Source organism: Bubalus bubalis, chromosome 1 (assembly GCF_019923935.1).
Source record: "Bubalus bubalis isolate 160015118507 breed Murrah chromosome 1, NDDB_SH_1, whole genome shotgun sequence".
Lineage (NCBI taxonomy): Eukaryota > Metazoa > Chordata > Mammalia > Artiodactyla > Bovidae > Bubalus > Bubalus bubalis.
This window is the reverse complement of record NC_059157.1, coordinates 117,388,291-117,404,610: the sequence shown is the minus strand read 5'-3', so window position 1 is coordinate 117,404,610 and position 16,320 is coordinate 117,388,291.

Below are 16,320 nucleotides of genomic sequence, written 5' to 3'. Positions count from 1 at the left end.
TGCTCCAAATGCAAAGGAATGAAGCTCAGAAACAGTCAGCTCTCCACAGAGGATGTGTGCTGTGGCGGGAGAGGGGACAGGCCAGACAGACATGAGACGGGTCAGTTCAGCAAATGACTGCACAGCATTACCTAGGTGCCTGTAGTACAGAGGTAATCTATACCCTGAGGTCCAGGAGCTCCCAGATCAGTAATCAACACCTTGCCATGGAGGATGTCATGCCTCAGTAGAGGTCATCATTTTGGGCCTCTCTCAGAACTGGGGGGTCGATACTGCCGGGAAGGGCTGACTTTGAGTTGTTTTTCAGGTAACAGAGAGTCCCTCTGATCCACTGGCCACATGGTGAGACTAGGTAACGTTGGGGCCAGAGCTTGTCCCCAAACCTGCAGGGGCCTGTGCATAAACCAGCAGCGAGAGGAGCTGCTGACTCACTGCTGCCCAGGTGGCAGCCTTCTAAGGAAATCCATGAAGGAAGCACCCATGAGACATGTTTTCTCTGGGGTTTCTCTAAGGGTTCTGCCACCTTGAAAATGAAGAAGGAGAAAGAACTGACAGCAAATGGCTGAACAAAATTCCATCAAACTGGAGAGGAGATTCTTGGTTGTGTTGCCCCAGTGCCCATGTATTCCCTGCACACCTAATGGATTCTCGGTTGTTATTGGATTATCTGAGAAATGTTTACAGAGTATCTTTTTGTTATTGTTTTAATTATGAAAATACTAAATGCATTGACAACAAATTCAGACAGAAAGAAGTGTGAAGTAAAAATCTCCACCATCAATCCCTGGGGCTTCCCTGGTGGCTCAGATGGTAAGGAATCTGCCTGCAAAGCAGGAGACCTAGGTTCGATCCCTGGGTCGGGAAGATCCCCTGGAGAAGGAAATGGCAACCCACTCCAGTGTTCTTGCCTGGGAAATCCCGTGGACAGAGGAGCCTTGTGAGCTAGTCCATGGGGTCACGGAGAGTCGGAAACAACTTAGTCACTAACACACATCAATCCCTGCTCTTCTAATTGGAGGCAATCACCTATAATAGTTTCTTATAATTGCTCTGGAAAAATGTGTAGCAAATATAAGCATCGCACACATACACAGTTGGTCATACAACATAAATATTAATTTGCTTTTCTCACTTAAAATGTATGTATTGAAGACTTTTCATACCAGACCAACCTATTTAATGGCTGCAGAATATATTTCAATGCATGAGTGTGCTGTAATTTAGTTACCCATTCACCGTTAGATATTTATATTTGTAGCCTTTTGATTTTACATCGTTTTAGTGAACATAATTATGCAAACACCATTAGGCACTTCTGCAAATAACTTGAGATGATTCATGACTAGAAGTGGAACTGCTGGGCTGGATTTTGGAGGATACTGTCACATTGATCTCTCCCCTAAATTAATTTGAACCAATCAGTATATAAAGCTATTTCCCTACATCTAGTACCTCCTGGAAATAGGGCCAGAGGGATCCCTGCCATGGACTCTAAGCTGAGGAAAGCTCCATTCTGGCTCTCTCTGACTGTGCCCTTCCCAAAGGGAATGGGCTGTTTGGGTTCAAGGGGATGTGTTGACCTAGAGCCTGCACCCCTCCACTTCTTGATATGCTCTGGGTATCTGATACCCTAGGATTTCTTCCCCAAAGAGCTCTAAGCCTACCTCTGGGGTAAGTACAGGCTTCTTCCAAGATCATATGGCTGGTATACTCATCCCTAGATCCTATATGAAGTATAGACAGAGCTTGGATGTGTGGGCTGGGTGTGCACACACACACAGGCCCAAGGTATCTGACAGTGGAGGATGGAGCTGGGGTGGGAAAAAAAGAGACAGGCTTTGAACTAGGGGCTGGAAGTTATCTCTGATGCAGAAGTCTGAGGGGTGTAATAAGTCTAAACCTGAAACCTGGCCTGTCAGGTTGTGATTGAGATATATTTGTTAAGAGAAAATAATATATTTTATTTAATGGCTTGCTTGATTTATAACCTTTATGTATTGAATAATATGATATGTGGGTATGCATTTGTATTATTGCTCTAACCCTGTACATGTTAAATGTGTGGCTCAGATGGTAAAGTGCCTGTCTGCAATGCAGGATACCTGGGTTTGATCCCTGGGTTGGGAAGGACCCCTGGAGAAGGAAATGGCAGCCCACTCCAGTAGTCTTGCCTGGAAAATCCCATGGATGGAGGAACCTGGTAGGCTACAGTCCATGGGGTTGCAAAGAGTCAGACACGACTGAGTGATTCCGCTTAGTCTATTGGAGGGGGTGGACAGAAATGGTATATTGAACTGTGATGGGCATATCTTTAAAATTAGTAATGCTGAACACGGTCACATGATGTTTAGCCATTTTTATATCTTTGCTCCTTTCCTCTTTCTTTTTCTTTCTCTCACTATTTGTAAATGTTCTCTTGTGTATGAAGCTAATTAGCTCTTTGTCACGTGTTTTGCATATGTTTGTCTCTCTTTTTGTCATTTATCTTTTATTTTCGTTTTTTTTTTGCCAATGTCTAGAATGTTTAGACATTTTCTGCTTTCGTATGTACCTATCATTTTTCTTTTCTCCTCTTTCTAATGGTTTTTGTTTACATGCTATTTATGTTTTTCTATAACCTATCTTACTGTAAGCTTTTTTTTTTTTTTTTTGCCACAAAACACTTTATTTACAAAATATATGTACTGAATACTACACATCATCCTATCACCATGGAAACAACCCCAAAGCCAAGGGAGGGCAGGCTTTAAAAAAAAAAGCGATGCCCATAGAAAGAGCAGAGTTCTGTCTCTCAGCCTCCCTTCCAACCCAGAAGGAGAATTTCCCATTAGCGCCTGGGAGCGGGTGGTGAGCTTAGAGCCCACAGGACTGAAGGCCTAGAGGGGAGAGAGGTGATATGGAGGTAGGAGGGTGAGGCTGGCTGCTTGGGATCCTGCTGGGAACGGGTGGGAGGAGGAAGGGACACCCAGTATCCAGCAGGGGGCGCTGGATGCGTACAAGCAGCAGAGGGAAGCCGCAGCTCACTCGGCCTTGCGCGCTCCAGGCCGCAGGCTTCTGAAGATCCGGGTAAGGTCGTCAGAACGTGTCTTCACACCAGCGAGGCATTCGCTTGAGCTGGTAGCCACTCTGCCAGGCATGTACCACCTTGGGGTCCCCCACGTCAGAGAAGAGCCCCTGTTCAGCCTCGTGTATCTCAACGGGGCTGTAGCTGCACAGGGGTGGCAGTGATGATGAAGCCAGTCCACCTGCTTTTTCTCCTGGAAATATATTACCAGAGCCCCTACCACCTCAACCAGGGTGAGGAAGAAAGGCGCCCACACGTAAGCCTCCAGGGAGTCACTACTGACTTGGGGTCGGAGGGGCAGGCATTGGGACTGTGGTGATACTCATGAGTCAGCTGCCAGAGGGCTGGGTAGTCAGCGTGGGAAGTAGTGCCTCTGCAGGGCACCTCCACTGGGCTCCTCGGCCACTGCAGCCCGGATAGGAATGCCCTGGGTTCCCACACCTACGATAAAAAACTGCATATGCTTCCTCCAACCCCCAGCAAATTTGGATACCTGACCAAAGATCAGCTTCAGAGAGAAGAGAAGGAAGGCAGAACAGAATAAAGTATTTGAAGAAATAATGGCCAGAAATTCCCCAAATTTGATAAAAACTATAAACTCACAGATTCAATAAGTTCAATCAACCCCAATGAAGAAAACTACATCAAAGAACATCATAATCAAATTGTTCAAAATCAATGATAAAGAGAAAATCTTAGAAATGGCCAATGGGAGAATGAATAGAGGAACAAAGACAAGGATGACAGCAAGTTTCCCACTGGGAGAAAAAAAGCAAGCAAGACAGTAGGGAAGCATCTGTAAAGAGGAGGACAGATGTATGAGGAATGGAAAGTCAGATGACTCTGCGTTCACCCAGGGCCTGACACTATGATGTGCTTGGGCCAATAGGGTATGAGTATTCTGTAAGGGGCAGATACCTAAAGGCAGGAGGAAGTTTGAGGACCCATTTCTACTCCATTATCTTTAAGGCATCTCTCCATGGAAGGATGCTCCACTCTGAAGTCTCTCTGCTTCAGAGACTTCTCCCCTGATAAGAAGTCCCTCTTTCACAGTAATGCCTCAGGGCACTTGCTAGCTCCTGGGGATCACTAAACCCCTAAAAGGAGTGGGGTTGAGTAGAAGCAAAGATAAAGAAAGGATGTCAGCATTAGATATAAGGGATAGGTAAGCTTATCCTAAAGACAGGAAAATAAGACCCAGAGGGGAAATCCAAGACAGGTCAGAGTGGACTTGATCACGGGTCAAGGTGAATGGCTCTGGAAAAATGTCATGAACTGTGCAAGAGTGCTCAAGGCTCCACAGTGAGTGGTAGAGGCCGTGTGGAGCAGGGGCCAGGAGGCTTGGTGGTGGCAGGAAGTATAGGTGCGTCTTGCTGGAGATGCCAAGGGCTAAATCTCCTGCTAGCTGTTTCTGCCACCAAGGATCCATCATCAGCTGACCTGGATCTTTGAGAAGGTCACTGCCTTTCTAAGGCAGTCATTTGGCCTGGGTCTCAAAGATCTGTAAAACTTCACTTGGAGTATCCAAAGGGTTTGAGAGAGAGAGCAACTATCAGGAAGGCAAGGTTCGAAAAGCCATTGAAGGACTGAGGTTGCTTTAAATGTCATTGAGCACTTGGGAGATAAATGAAAATCATGCATTCTATACGGTAATTTTATTAAAGAGGATCAATATCTACAACTTCAGAATTCAAATTTGTGCAATCTGTGATTTTAGAGGCATCTTCTAAAGCCTTCTTTTAATTAATTTAAGCCCATTAAATTGAATTTCTTACTGTTTCTGGCCCAAACTAAGTTGTCATACTCAGATTAATTTCTCTTAGAAGAGAAGCAAGGCAATTATGAGTGTACCCATGGTGAGTCACTCTTTGCTGGCAGAGGTTTATTGATATTTGAGGGAGTATTGTTTACCTAAAATATCTCGTGATACATGGCTGGGTGATAATATGTAATTAAACCATCAAGTCAACATATAGCTTCATTCTCCATTAAGCAGAGAGCTGCACCTCTAGGCAGTTTCGATCATTGTGGTTTCTCATACCTGCTGGAACTACCCTTGGGAAGGGGACTGGCCTCTTCCCTGGTTCTCTACCTTAACTCCTGCTTGTGTGCCTTGAATCATAGGTCTTGGACACTTGAAAGGGCAGTGAAGTTCATGGAGGAGTCAGGAGGGCATCATTCTGGATAAAAATGATGGAACACAGGAGCGCTAAGCCATTGTCAGATTTACCCAAGCCCACTTTGTCATCCTATTGTACAGAGATGGATGCCCAGGAAGGAGAGCTTGTAAGGGCACATGGCAAAATAGTGGCAGAAACCAGATGCTGGTTTTTTGACTCTGAAAATTGTTCAGACCTGCTGCATTGCTAATTTATTATAAAGTCAGAGTTCTTCACAGCTTTGTCATTTTGACACAGGCCGTCCCTGACAATCCTGTCCCTCAGAGTACGGTGACAACAGCAGAAACAGAACAAGAGGAGCAGGTTCCCCCTTTTGGGGGCTTGTCTCTGACTGTCTGCCTTCAGGACAAGGAGAATCGGTGAACACTTGTTTTTTGTCCCATTGAACCTCAGACAGCAAAAATGCTAGGAGACCTCAGAAAGTGAAAGTGAAGTCACTCAGTCGTGTCCAACTCTTTGCCACCCCATGGACTGTAGCCTACCAGGCTTCTCTGTCCACGGGATTTTCCAGGCAAGAGTACCGGACTGGGTTGCCATTTCCTTCTCTGAGGACATCTCGGAAGATGAAGTAAAGACAGGCACAGAGCTGAGCGGTGGTCTCCAGGGACTCCCCCGCATTAACTGGGATCGCAGCTTCCCTTGAGTGACTCCATTGCTATCACCTCTGGAAACGGGCTGCCTGTCATCTACCTACATTCCCTTCAGTTTGCTTGAAGCCTCTAGGCAAGACTGGGCAAACATTTCAGCCTGGTTTCAGAACAACTCTGCCCTCCTGGCCCTGCTAGAATTAGGGGAAAGTTCTGTGCCCATTCCTCAGTGTGAAGCTAAAGGGGAGCAGCCTCGGGCATACCTAAGGGGAGGCAGGACTTGGGGCAGTGAGGGGCAGCCACACTCCCCAGTGTTGAAATTCTTCCCTGGATTACCTTGGAAGGTCTTGGTGGATTTTCTTAGTGCTGAAGAGAACAAGCGGGAATGTGCCTATTCAATGTAGCTGAATAACTTTAACAAATATCTGTTTATTTAACAAATCATCTATTTATTTAACAAATACCTAGGAAGTGCCTATTATGTGCCTGGAATTGCTTATAATATTCTCTCATATGCTATTCAGTTGGCTCAGCCCCTTCACGTAAGTTCAGCTTACCCATTCAACCATGTGATAGGACTTCTTAAAAAAAGATTCTTTATTTAGGCTGTGCTGAGTCTTTGTTGCTGTGCACAGGCTTTCTCTAGTTTTGGTGTGTGGGCTTCTCACTGTGGTGGCTTCTCTTGTTGCAGAGCATGGGCTCTAGAGTGCATGGGCTCAGTGGTCGTGGCGCACAGGCTTAGTTGCCTCTCAGCATGTGGGATCTTCCTGGACCAGGGATCGAACCTGAGTGTCCTGCCCTTGGTAGGTGGGTTCTTAACCGTTGGACCACGAGGGAAGTCCGTGACAGGGCTTTTAATTTGCACCATGGGCATCGGCCATGTCTCTAGCATTGAATAGTCCTGCTCACTCTCCTGCCTTTGGGACTGTGCCCCGCCCACGCCTCACACCCCACTCACACTTCTGGTTCTGTATTGTAGCTCCTTGGATCCTTTCCCTCTTATTTGTTTTTAAACTTACTGTGCTTTCAGTATTGTTCTAGAATGTGTGTCCCATAGAGGTACACTTTGGCTGTATCTCTGGTGTCTAGATCAGGGGCTAGTACTTCCCATAGTAAGGGCTCAATATGTATTTGTAGAATGTATAAGTAAATATTGAAGCAATTGTAAAAAAAAAAAAAGTATAGGGCAGCACCCCTACTCTCAAAGTCTTTTTAATTAAAAAAGTAATATACCTGGATTTTGGAGCTTAATTACATCCCCTTGAGTGTGGGCTGGACTTAGTGACTTGCCTCCAAAGAATTATATGGAAAGGGAAAAATAGGAGCTTTACAATGTAGAAACCTGGCAGTCACTTCCTTAACCAAGTAATCAAGGTTAACATCATCAGTGAAAAGTTATGTTGATAATATTGACCCTTGGTGATGTGATGAGGAAAGCAATTTACCTCTGTGATATCTTCCCTCTGGAACCTGAAACCACAGTCAAATCATGAGAACGGGGTTTCCCTGGTGGCTCAGTGGTAAAGAATCCACCTGCCAAGCAGGAGACTCAGGTTTGATCCCTGGGTTGGGAAGATACCCTAGAGAAGGAGATGGCAACACACTCCAGCATTCTTGCCTGGGAAATCCCACGGACAGAAGAGATTGACAGGCTACAGTCTATGGGGTTGCAAAGAGTCAGACACAACTAAGGGACTAAACCACAACAATCACGAGAAAGACTTCTAACAAACAAAACTTGAGGAGCATTCCACAGAACACTTTAAAACTGTCAGGGTCCTGAAAATCAAAGCAAGACTGAGAAGTTCTCGTAGATTAGAGGAAACTAGGGTACATGACACCCACATGCAACGCGGTGTCTGAGATCAGATCCTCGGACACAAAAAGAACAATAGCGGGGGAAAAACAAAACTAGTGAAACCCAACTAAAGCCCGGAGTTTAGTTAATAGCAATGTGGTAATTTTAGTTTCTTAGTTTTGACAAATATACTATGATTTATACAATATCAACATTAGAGAAGTTGGGCGAAGAGTATATGGGAACTCTGCACTATCTAGCAAATTTCCTATTCATCTAAAACTATTCAAAATAAAAAGTTTATTTAAAGCATAAAAGAGCAATATATTCTTAGAGTGAAAAAATTCAAACAGTTTGGAAATAAAGCAAAAAGTAAAAGCGCCTCAATCTCTCTTCCATTCTAATCCCTTATAAATAATAACTATTGAGAGTTTGGTATCTAATATTCCACATCTTTTTCCATGCCTAAGTAAAGGTTTGTAATTTTGTATATTATACAAACAAATAGTTCTCTTAAAATTAAAAGAAATCTTTTGGTGGGCTTGTTGTATACACATTGTTCTGTACCTTTATTTTTTTCACACTACAATATATCCTGGCTATCTTTTCTTGGCTTTACGTATATACTTGGTGTCAGTCTTTTTAAAGGCTGCACAGCGTTTGACGGTGGGAAGGCATAGGGCTTAGTACTTGTTTGGTTGTAAGTGACTGAATGCCAGCTGGAATTAGTTTAAACAAGGAGAATAGAGCATAAGAATAATAACAGGATGTCTCCCGAAACTCGTGAGAAAGAGGGACGCCAGAGCCAGAGTGAGTCTCTCTCACCTTCTCTATTTGCAGGTCTTCTCTGTGTTTCAGCTTCATTACTCTGTTTATGGGCTTCCCTGGTGGCTCAGACAGTAAAGAATCTGCCTGCAATGCAGGAGACCAGGTTCAATCCCTGGGTCAGGAAGATCCCCTGGAGAAGGGAATGGTAACCCACTCTAGTATTCTTGCCTGGAGAATTCCATGGATAGAGGAGCCTGGTGAGCTACAGACCATTGGGTCACAAAGAGTCAGACACGACTGAGCAACTAACACACACACACACACACACACACACACACACTCTGTTCATACTTTCTGTGGCCCAGTCAGCTGTATTCGTCCACTTCACGGGGCAGAAATGACGTTTCTGGGAGGACTCCCCAGCTACCCCCTGAAGTTAAGATTTTACATCTTTAGACTAGCTCTCTTTCTTACTTCTAGTTCAAAATTTTCAGAGAAGGGTTCTGATTGGTTTGCCACAGATCAGGTTAGCACCATAAATCAATCAACTGTGGCCAGGATAGCAGACTTGGATCCTCTGGGAAGTACCAGCCCCTGATTTAGACAATAGAAATACAGCAAAGATGTACCTTTATGGAACAGACATTCTAGACCAATACTGAATGCACAGTAGGCTTAAAAACAAACAAGCAAGACTCATGTTTCAGGGGATAGAGAAGCACAGGACATGAGGAAGTGTGATCCCAGAAAAGCAGTCATTCTGGCTAGACAATATTTTGGGAATAGGTGGACCAAAATTAAATAAAATTATTTAATTTTTAAAATAATAAAAATTAATCAATTGATTAAAATAATAAAATTAATTTAAAATTATTTCTTTTATTAATAAATTGATTTTAATTACTTTTAAATAAATTATTACTTTAATTAATTAATTAAAGTTAAATGATTTATTTACAATTCCAATTTTAGATTATTACCCATTTTTTAATCTGTTACAAATAATGTTGCATCAAATACCCACATACATACGTCTTAGTGAAATATGTTAGTATTTTTGTAGAATAGAGTCCTAGAATGGAATTGTTGAGTCAAGGGGCATCATGCATGTTGCCAAATTATTTTCAAAACCTTTCACACCTGCCAGCCATGTATGAGGGTGTGGCCTCCTTGTGTTTCTTCAACCTTTTAATTTTCATCAATGTCATGGATTTAAAATATACCTTTTTTTGACTTGCATTTTTAAAGTTGGTTTATTATCATAATTGAGCATATCTTCTTAGGTTTATTAGGCCTTTGATTTTCTTTGTTGTGCTTTATTTATCCTATGTGTATTTTTTCAAGTAGATTACTTATCTTTTTCTTTCTCATATGTAGGGGCACTTTATGTGTTGTGGGTTTTTAGCCCTTATTTATATATGTTACAAATGTTTTCTCTCAGCCAATGATTTGAATGCTGCCTCTCCTTGTATGAAAGTTTAAATTTTTAAGTAGTCTCATCTTTTAGTCTTTTCCTTTATGTCTCCAGAGCAATTTGTTGGGGTTAGCAAATCCTTTTCCAAACTCAAGATAATAGAGATAGTCTCATATTTCCTTCTAGTATTTTTGTAGTTTCAATTTTCACTTTAGATATTTAATCTATTTTAATTTTTGTGCATGTGGTATATAGGTAAATAATTGTCCCTATACCATTAAATAATTCATCCTTTTTGATTGGCAGTGCCATTCTTATTGTCTTAAATTTCCATTAATTTGTGGTTCTGCTTCTATTCTGCTTATTTGTTCCATTAATCTGCTTTTTCAATTCATGCATCAACACCATATACTAACTAGCTTAGCTTTGTAGTATGTTTTGATCTATGAAGCATTTTTAAAAATTTTCCTGCTTAATTCAGAATCAGTTGGTCAGGTTCTCTCTCCCGTACCTCCACCTGCCCCTGAACCAAATTCTAGAAAAATTGAATTGAATTCTAGATAAATGTAGGGGAAAGATCCATCATTTTAATATTGCCTTTCAAACTGGAAACATGGTCTGTTCTCTTAATTTTCAGTCTATGTCTCATGGTACTCAATAAAGACTTACAGTTTGCTTTTTCTTTATTAAGATTTTGCATTTCCCTGTTATCTACGAGTTATTCGTATTTTTTGTTGTAGTGTGAGTCTTAGGAATTATTTTTTAACATTACATTTTCTAAATGGGAAAGCTTTTCATTTTCTCCCTATATTTGTCTTATATTCAACCAACTTACTGAACCTGTTATTATTCTAATAATACCCTAAATAGTCTAGATTAATAATTATATGCCTGGAATCATGGTAGTTTTGACTCCTTTTATTTAAACTTTCTTTTTCTTGCCTTCAGCCTCACCTTTGAGGTGTCTGGATGTAGTTTCTGTCTTAGACATCTCTTTGGGATGTGACGCTTCAACCCCCTTCCAGCTGTGACCCCTGCACCATGGATGGAGCTCTGTTATTAATTATGTGTGGTGCGGGGGGTGGGGGGTGGCATGGGACTCGTGCCATGAGGCAGCCTCTTCTTTCCGGAACATACTCTCCCTGTAAGCATGGCTTTCACCCTTCTCTGTCGTGGGCACTGCAGCCTCACATCATGCACAAAACTAAGAGGCCATTCGAGGGCAAACCTCCGAGGATGACCTGGTGTGCCCTGAATGCCAGTACACAGCTGGACCCCACCACAGCCCCTTTCTCTTCACACTGCCAGCTTTCCCTTTCCTTCTAGCTCGGCCAGAACTGGAAGACTGGGCTAAGTCTGCTGCTTTTGTCTCCCGCTTACCCTACACCCCTTTGCACATGCTCTCATGTCCTGTGCTTTCCTCCACTCTTCTCTAATTGGCCTGGTAGGACCCCAGCTTGTGTCTTCTGTCCTCTGCCACCCCAGACCTTTCCCAGTGATGGGAGGGAGGAGCTAGCGTGCTGTGGCTGGTAAACTGAATGCCTCCTGCACTGGAGGCTGGCTGCAGAACCTGGGGAAATGGGAGGGATGAAGAGGCAAGAACAGAAACCCCTGGTCGGCCTCAAGGAGTCTTCAGCCATGAGGAAACATTGTACTAGAATCACCCGGAGATACCCCAACTGGCCAGGGTCTCCTGAAAAAAGACACGCTCCTGGGTTAGTTGTGTGACCTTAAGCAGGTGTCCCCAACCTCTGGGTCACAGACTGGTACCTCCTGTCAGATCAGCTGATTTATTTCCAATCTGTTTCTATTCTTGCTTTTATGAAAAGTTTATATGCCTCCAGAGGCTGTGATTCCAGAGCGCCCTCTGAACAGAGGCCAATGAACACAGACCAGACTTCCCTGACCATCCTCCTAACACTTATCCTTCCCTGCCCTCTGCCCCCATGCCTCACGCCACAGTGCAGCTCCTTGGGGTCACAGCTATGCCCTGACGTGCTGGGCTTTCTAACACCTATGAGAAAATCTTTACTGTTTTCTGTCTGGTGTATCCTTCCTTATCTCAGTTTGTCCAAATTCTACCTATGAGTAAGTAGAATCACCTTTATTGTATGCCTACCGACAATGTTTGGCCTGGATCCAAGCATGAGGATCAAACAAATCCAGCCTTGGGAGTATGTCAATGTCATGAAAAGTCCTCCCCTCCAAAACAGAAAAGGCAGGATACTGTTCTAGATAAAAAAGGAACTGAAGAGACAGATAACTAAATGTAAGTTATGATCCCTTATTAAGGTGGAAAAACTACAAAAGTATAAGGGCATTATTGGGCTAATTGAAGGAATTTGGAGTAATTAATTAATTTAATTAATTAATTAAATCATATTGTTATCAATGTTTAATTTCTTAAATGTATCAGTAGTGTCATGACTGTGTGAGAGAATTGCCTTGTTCTTTTGAGATACATGGTGAAATGTTTGGGAATGATGTGTTATAATGTCTACAACATATTTTAAAATGACTCAGTGAAGTATATATGTGTGTGTACACATACAGTGGGAGGAAGGAAATATGACAAACTGCTAACAATTGGTGTATCTAGATTATGACTATATGAGTGTTCACTATACTCTCCCTTCATCTTTCTTTATGTGTTTAAACTTTTTTCCAAATATAATTTGAAGGAAAAAATATCCCATCTATCTTATAATCTGAAACCCAAGGCAGTCACTTCCTCCATGGAGCCTGTTTTTTGGCCCAAATCTTAGGGAACAGCTCCCGTTTCCATCCTCCCAGAGCCTCCTGGTTTTGCCTGTTACATCATCTGACCCAAGCCACCCTGAAGAAGAGTAAGCTACAGATGTGTCGGTCCACCTCCCTGGGCTATGAGACCCTGGAGGGCAGTGACCGCAGAGACCCCCAGGGATGGAGAGGGTGAAAAAAGTAAGCTTTGTCATGTTCCTCCCTGGCTGGGGACCACCCCTCCTACCTCTGCTTCAGGGCCCTGAGTAAGGGCCCTTCTTGGTTCTGTTGAGTCCTGCCCTCCAGACAGAAAGAGAGACAATCCCAGTGTAGAAGGATCTATTTCAATGCAGTATCAGGGTCCAATCAGGGAAGCAGACCACTCTGAGTGGGTGTAGTGAGGGTTTTCCTGAGAAACAAACCAGGCTGTGTGTGGATGGCAAGAGAGAGAGAAACAAAAAGGGATTGATTTTGAGAAGCTGGCTCACACATTTATAGAGACTTGGCAAGTCCAAAATCTAGGTTAATCTGGCAAAGTAGAGACCTGGGGAAGAGTTGCAGTTCAAGCCCAGAGGTGGTCTGTCCAGAGTTCTTCTCCTTATGAATATGTCTGTCTTTTTCTACTAAGGCCTTCATTTGTTTGGATGGGGCCCACCCACATTGCAGAGGGTAATTTGCTTTACTCAAAGTCCACCAATTTAAATGCTAACCTCATTCAAAAACAATTTCACAGAGACATTCGGGATAATGTTTGACCAAATATATGGGCTCTGTGGTCTAGCCAGATTGCCACATAAAATTAACCATCTCAGTTCACTCCTTGTCAACCTGGCACCCATACATGTCTCCTTAGACCATACTAATTCTCCAAATAAAAACAATAACAAGGTCATAATTCAACCTTCATGATACAACTATGCTGTATACAACTAAAAATGCACTGTTTCCCCAAAACCGTATGCAAAGTCCTTGGGTGATAGTCACTCTTATTGATGTCCCATAACTTAATGATGTGAGGTTAACAATAGTATGATATATAATACAGAATCAAAACCAAAGTCAAAGTCAAACATCTTATATTCCACCAGTGGTCCACAACCTTTTGGGCACCAGGGACCGAAAGGTTTCATGGAAGACAGTTTTTCCACGGATGGGGGTTGGGGGGATGGTTTCAGGATGATTCAAGTGCATTACATATATTGTGCACTTTATTTCTATTATTATTACATCAGTTCCACCTCAGATCATCAGGCATTCGATCCCAAAGGTTAGGGATCCCTGTGTTACATAAGGGGATAGGAGAGAAAAGAAAGATAACACACACATATTCATAACAAAATGAAGAAAGGCTCATAGCCCTTGTTCTGTAACTGGTCACATGGTTGTAGCTGGTATTTTTAATTATCTTTTCCACTGCGCATTCCATATTCCCTTTGCCCTCAGCAGATCTTTACCTGGTGAAGTGAAAAAGTGAAAGTGTTAGTCATTCAGTTGTGTCTGACTCTTTGTGACCCCATGGACTGTGACCTGCCAGGCTCCTCAGTCCATGGAACTCTCCAGGCAAGAGTACTGGAGTGGGAAGTCATTTCCTTCTCCATGGGATCTTCCCAACTCAGGGATGGAACTCAGGTCTCCTGCGTTGTGGGGTGACCCAAACTTTCATTTATGAAGAGTCTAGACCATTAGTAGTGCTGTCTGAATTCAACAGCTGTAATTTTCCATTGACTTTACCACCTGACCTGCCTCTTGAGAAATTTGTATGCAGGTCAGGAAGCAACAGTTAGAACTGGACATGGAACAACAGACTGGTTCCAAATAGGAAAAGGAGTATGTCAAGGCTGTATATTGTCACCCTGTTTATTTAACTAATATGCAGAGTACATCATGAGAAACGCTGGACTGGAAGAAACACAAGCTGGAATCAAGATTGCTGGGAAAAATATCAATAACCTCAGATATGCAGATGACACCACCCTTATGGCAGAAAGTGAAGAGGAACTAAAAGCCTCCTGATGAAGGTGAAAGTGGAGAGTGAAAAAGTTGGTTTAAAGCTCAACATTCAGAAAATGAAGATCATGGCATCCGGTCCCATCACTTCATGGGAAATAGATGGGGAAACAGTGAAAACAGTGTCAGACTTTATCTTTTTGGGCTCCAAAATCACTGCAGATGGTGACTGCAGCCATGACATTAAAAGACGCTTACTCCTTGGAAGGAAAGTTATGACCAACCTAGATAACATATTGAAAAGCAGAGACATTACTTTGCCAACAAAGGTCTGTCTAGTCAAGACTATGGTTTTTCCTGTGGTCATGTATGGATGTGAGAGTTGGACTGTGAAGAAGGCTGAGCGCCGAAGAATTGATGCTTTTGAACTGTGGTGTTGGAGAAGACTCTTGAGAGTCCCTTGGACTGCAAGGAGATCCAACCAGTCCATTTTGAAGGAGATCAGCCCTGGGATTTCTTTGGAAGGAATGATGCTAAAGCTGAAACTCCAGTACTTTGGCCACCTCATGCGAAGAGTTGACTCATTGGAAAAGACTCTGATGCTGGGAGGGATTGGGGGCAGGAGGAGAAGGGGACGACAGAGAATGAGATGGCTGGATGGCATCACTGACTCGATGGACGTGAGTCTCAGTGAACTCCGGGAGTTGGTGTTGGACAGGGAGGCCTGGTGTGCTGCGATTCATGGGGTCGCAAAGAGTCGGACACGACTGAGCGACTGATCTGATCTGATCTGAATACTAAGAGACGCCATGGCGGGATCCTCTATATTGCAGATGTACTTTTCTTCACCTGATTGTGATGTCTAAGAGGTAAGTTTTGGTCTCACCTTCTTGCAGCTGGCCCTGTCCAAAGCCATCTTACAATCTTTCTCAGGTCCTGATTCTGGGCCACACTCAGGGCACTTTCTGGATGTTTCTCATTCTGTTCAGACCAGTTCCTGTGCTCATTCATGCCCACACACCCCTGGTGGGGAGAGCTCACTATGCAGTCAGCTGCAGCTGCCCTTTGGCATCTTTTTTTCTTATTCATCCCTAGGCAGCAGCATCCACCCATGACCCTCCATTTGTCAGAGGGCCAAACTTACAGACATTTTAAGCTTAAAGCAAACAGTTATAAAGATGAAGTTTGGCTTAGTCAATGACAAACACAAACCATATCTCAAATCTGAATATTGTACTTTAGCATTAGTTGGCTTTGCTTATCATAGAGTGTGAGAATTCCCCTTCCCAGTTAAAGATAAGCATTGGAATAATATACCTGGAAGAGGTTTCCAGGGAGTGTTTATTAGACCCTATCAACTGAGAATTAAGAGAATTCCAGGTATATTTGGCTTGTAACTTGCCTGGAGAGGATCCTGCTTGCAGATATGGTTGAGGGAGACTTGCTCCAGTCCGCCAAGGTGAGCAAATGCTGTGTGTGAAAACTAGCAGCAGAAGGAAAACCCAAGTCTTGGGAGGAGCCTGGTGTGAGGGGAGGGGAGGTCGGGGAGGAACAAATAGGCCTTTGGAAAGAGGTGCTGGCAACCCCAAAATGGAAGGCCTCAACTTGGTAATTTAATTTCCCTTTTGAAATGGTAGGCTCTGGCCCAGAAGCAATAAACAGAAAATATAAATAATACACATTCATTGGTGGGGGGATGAAAAGATATTAATAAAATAAGCATATGGTTTTATATTGTGGTTTTAAAAATAATTTGTTATAACATATTAACTATTCTTTAAAAAATAGAATTTGAAGCTCAGAAAATTAAATCAGATTTAAGG